Genomic DNA, 5,209 nt, shown 5'->3' on the forward strand with positions numbered 1-5,209 from the left:
TTGAATTCCTTGTGAATTCTGGTTATCAGTCCCTTATCTGATGCATAATTTACAAAAATATTTTCCCATTCTGAGGGCTGTCGATTCACACTAATTACTGTGTTTTTTTTGCCATGCAGAAACTTCCTAGTCTGATGTAATCCCACTTGTCTATTTTGAGGATTATCAACCGTGCTTTGGGGGTTTTATTTAAGTCTATCCCTAACCCAATGTCTCCCAGAGTTTCCCTCAGTGTTTTCTTTTTCTTTTTTTTTTTTTACCTTTTTAAAAAATTTCCTTTATTTTATAATAGTTTAATGCCACTACAAGTATATATTCTCTAATAATACTAGATTTGAATCGCTAAGAATTGAAATAGTTTCAGCAGCCATTTTGACAGCCACATTTGAAGAAAGGGCCTACATGACCAGTGTAAAGCAAGCGCTTATGAGGTAAGTTTCATAAAATATTTAAAGTTAGAGCAAAGAAGAAAAAATACTACCAACAAAAACATTAGGAGTTTTTAAATTCGAATTTTAACCCTCTCTTGAAACCACGGACATTCACAAAAGGTAAAGTAGAAAGTTATTTTAAATATTAGTTTTGGTATAACGTATACCTATTTTACTAAATATTTTTAAGTTTTGACTTCAAGAAAATAAAAAGATGTCAATGTTTTCCAAATTCACTTTTGAAAATATATACAATGCTCTAAAATTCAGACATTAAAGCATCTATTTCTTTAAACTTGTTTGTTATATTCTCAATACATTCTCCAGCTTTTCATTTTTTCCCATCAATTATAAGATAGTCCTCTTCATAGCAGTTTTCAAATGGACCGTCTGCAGAAGCTTCAGGGCTGCATTTAGATAACTTTTCTCCTGTATTTATTTCCAGATAGTCCTCTTCATAGTAGTTTTCAAATGGACCGTCTGCAGAAGCTTCAGGGCTGCATTTAGATAACTGCAAAAAAGAACCATATAATTTGTCAGAACCACAAATTTACTTCATTATCTGAATAAAACATAGTCAATAATTCCTTAAACTACAATAGTTATACAAAATTTTCTGTTAGCAGTATAATGAAAATCGTCACATCTAGTTTAATATATAGTATATATATTATATAAGAATAATTTATTATTTATGTTCTGTCTCTATTCCCCAATATTATTCATTTTTAGTTTTAATTTTATACTTTGAAAAATTGTGATGATTTTAATTTTGTGTGTTTCCTATATTGGTTTATTTTAAAATTATTATTATAGGGAATAATTTTAAAAGGAATTATTTTTAGGTTATTATTATAAATATATTAAACTGTTTTAGTCACATTTTCTGTGATTATCTTCTCATAAGAATCTGTACCCCATATAAATAATGATAGTTTCTCTAGATTAGAGAGAAAACACACACATTTGAACACATGACATTTATCATTTCAAGGTTCATTAGCCGCATAGTAAACCTCCTATTTGTATGTCATCTTTACAGAGTGTTTTTTTCAACTCCTCCCATCTTTTAATAGGGTTGATCATCTTTTTTCCAAACAGCTGCTTGAATTCCTTGTGAATTCTGGTTATCAGTCCCTTATCTGATGCATAATTTACAAAAATATTTTCCCATTCTGAGGGCTGTCGATTCACACTAATTACTGTGTTTTTTTTGCCATGCAGAAACTTCCTAGTCTGATGTAATCCCACTTGTCTATTTTGAGGATTATCAACCGTGCTTTGGGGGTTTTATTTAAGTCTATCCCTAACCCAATGTCTCCCAGAGTTTCCCTCAGTGTTTTCTTTTTCTTTTTTTTTTTTTACCTTTTTAAAAAATTTCCTTTATTTTATAATAGTTTAATGCCACTACAAGTATATATTCTCTAATAATACTAGATTTGAATCGCTAAGAATTGAAACAGTTTTGGCAGCCATTTTAACCGCCACATTTGAAGAAAGGGCCTACATGACCAGTGTAAAGCAAGCGCTTATGAGGTAAGTTTCATAAAATATTTAAAGTTAGAGCAAAGAAGAAAAAATACTACCAACAAAAACATTAGGAGTTTTTAAATTCGAATTTTAACCCTCTCTTGAAACCACGGACATTCACAAAAGGTAAAGTAGAAAGTTATTTTAAATATTAGTTTTGGTATAACGTATACCTATTTTACTAAATATTTTTAAGTTTTGACTTCAAGAAAATAAAAAGATGTCAATGTTTTCCAAATTCACTTTTGAAAATATATACAATGCTCTAAAATTCAGACATTAAAGCATCTATTTCTTTAAACTTGTTTGTTATATTCTCAATACATTCTCCAGCTTTTCATTTTTTCCCATCAATTATAAGATAGTCCTCTTCATAGCAGTTTTCAAATGGACCGTCTGCAGAAGCTTCAGGGCTGCATTTAGATAACTTTTCTCCTGTATTTATTTCCTCTCCACGATCTTCTTCAGACTCATTGGGTGTTGCTGTGGGTTCTAATGCTTGCTGTAGCATTTGCTCCAGCTCTTTTAGTAAAACTTCTGTCTCAGAAACAACCATGTTTTCCTTTGATAAGGCATCATCTGAGCAAACATTTTTCCAACGAGCATTTTAAATTTCCTTTCCTTTTCTATTTTCTAAATTTGGGCTTTTTCTTCTCAATTTTATTTTTTTGAAACTTGCACCCTTTTCTTGGCTACCACAGCAACTTTGGCATCTGTTTTGGATTTCTCCTGTTTGGATAGGCAGCACATTTCCAGTCTTTGCTCATGAGAATATCCACAGAGCAGGTAGGCTTCTTGTAGTGTACCACTTCTTTTTGTTCTTACATTCTCCTGGCTGTCCCCGCCGCCACCTCGCGTCCTCCCCCAGTGTTTTCTTAGAAGCAGTTTTATAGTTTGAGGTCTTAGATTTAGATCTTTGATCCACCTTGACTTGATTTTTGTCAAAGGTGAGTGGTAGAGGGTGATTCATCTTTCTGCAGGTGGAAATCCAGTTTTTCCAGCACCATTTGCTGAAGAGGGTTTCCTTTTCCCATTGGATTGACTGGTACCCCTTGCCAAAAATCAGTTGACTGGGGAACCAGCAGTTAGCGTAATGGCTATGCCGCTGGACTCCCACATGCGTGCGTGCCCAAGATCCCGAGAGGAGAATGGAGGAGAAAGGATTGCGGCGTGGCCATCCCCCCTGGGGGGTGATTTCTAGCTTTCTGTCTCTATGTCTCTCTCTGTCTGTCTGGCAAGCGCACGCCCAGGGGGGATGGTTACGCTGCAATCCCTTCTCCTCCATTCTCCTCTCGGGACCTTGGGCACGCACGCACGCACACACGCCCGGCGTGAGTTTTAAGCCACCGGGTCTGGGACACGAACTGCGGTCAACTACGTGGGAGTCCAGCGACATAGCCATTACGCTAACTGCTGGTTCCCAATGGAATAACTTTTTTCAGTTCTATCTCAGTCTGCCTGTTGTTCGTGTATAGAAATGCTATAGACTTCTGTATACATTTGGAATTTGATTTATTTCTAATGTTCAAAAGGATATGACCTATCTATATTTTCTCAGATCCTGCAGCTCTTTCCTCTACAGTCTCTTGTCCTGTGAACTCGAACTACTTTAGTCTCTCAAGATTCATTGGCATCCCCTCAACTCAGGGGGATTCTGGGCAGCACCTGGGTTCACCTTCTGCCTAGAGACTCTCCAGCCAATAAGCTGGGAGAGTTGTCAGGCTCTATTGAAAATCACTATCTTATACCTTGTGTAATATGGTAGTTGGGGCAAGGGGTGTTGTTTCAGATAGAAGAGTAAACCCAATCCCTGTTACACCAACTTGACCAAAAGTAGATGTAATGCTTTTTTTCTCTTTTTTAATTGCCAGAAGGTGCGTGTATTTGCCAGAGAGTGAAAGCACTCCACGATAGGGTGCGGTCACGTTACAATCCTTTCTCTATTCCCCCATCTTGGTAGGATTTAGGGACTGCATGCACATGTACAGGGTGTTTTTCAAGCTGCCAGGGCTAGGGTTCAAACTTTGGGCAACCATATGGGCCAGCATTATAGCAAGTACTTTTATGAGTGGCTTTGTTGGATGTTTAATCTATTTTACATATGGCTAGTTAAATTCCATTAAACATTTTCAATTGCAATAATAAAATTAATACTTTGTAGTTCCTATTTCAATCATCTGTTTAATAAACAAAACCTTTCCAAGTACTTAAGAAATTCCATAAATCTAATAAATTAAATGTACATTTAAAAAAAACTTCCGAATAATGTAATTCTACAAGTCTAATGAACAAATGTATAAATATGGTAAATCTTAAGTTCTCTTAAATATCTTAATACTGTTTACAACCATAGCAATATTTGAATGTAAAAATCACATGTCTAATCCAATCAATCCCTTACATATTTTAAATTGCAACTACTGGATTGGCATATTATTCTAATAGGCCATATTCTCTCCCTTTTCTTAATTAGTTGCTAGAGAGTATGAGGGGGTGGGGGGCATTCCTCAGTGGAGTGTGGTCATGCCACAATCCCTTCTCCTCCATTTATCCATCCTATTGGAATTGGAGGCTTGCAAGCACACATGCCCAATGTGTTTTTTCAAGATATTGGGAACAGGATTTGAACTGTGGTCAACCATGTGAAATTGGCCTCCTTTAACCACTAGGTTATGGGGTTGGTCCAGGCAATATTCTTTTTTTTTTTTTTTTTGAGAGATTTTTGCTACAGGGTGTGTGTTCTCACTATAGAGACAGAGACAGAAAGTGAAAAATCACCCCCCAGGGGTATGGCCATGCTGTAATCCCTTCTCCTCTTGGGATTTGGGGCATGTATGCACACATGCCTAGCATGATTTTCAAGCTGCCTGGTCCAGGACTTGAACTGCAGAGTTGGCCATGTAGGATGCAGCTGCCTCAACCTCTACACCACCTGCTGACCCAAGGGGTCTGAATTTCCTAAAAATGACAAGAGTAATTCTATATGTTCCTGGGGCTAAATAAAGTCCCTCACTGCGTTAACTAGAATATTTTTGTCTGTGCTGTAATAAATATACACAAAATGCAACCAAATTAGAAGGTATTTTTGTTTTCGTTTCTTATTCAGGTAATAATTCTGGGTAAATGCTTCTGATTAACAAGTAACTACCTTTTATGTGGTGATGGGGTCCTAGGTTCCTTCCTCCTAAGGTTTCACTCTCCTCTCCAACCTCCTCACCATCCGCACATACTGACCAGTGGATGTTCAT

General features: G+C 36.4%; 1 pseudogene; it reads right to left on the reverse strand.

Moving 5' to 3' along the window:
- Nucleotides 1-2,226: 2,226 nt before the first annotated feature.
- LOC102473718 (zinc finger CW-type PWWP domain protein 2 pseudogene) lies at nucleotides 2,227-5,209 on the reverse strand (annotated as a pseudogene).

This window comes from Tupaia chinensis, unplaced genomic scaffold (assembly GCF_000334495.1).
Source record: "Tupaia chinensis unplaced genomic scaffold, TupChi_1.0 Scaffold000465_1, whole genome shotgun sequence".
Lineage (NCBI taxonomy): Eukaryota > Metazoa > Chordata > Mammalia > Scandentia > Tupaiidae > Tupaia > Tupaia belangeri.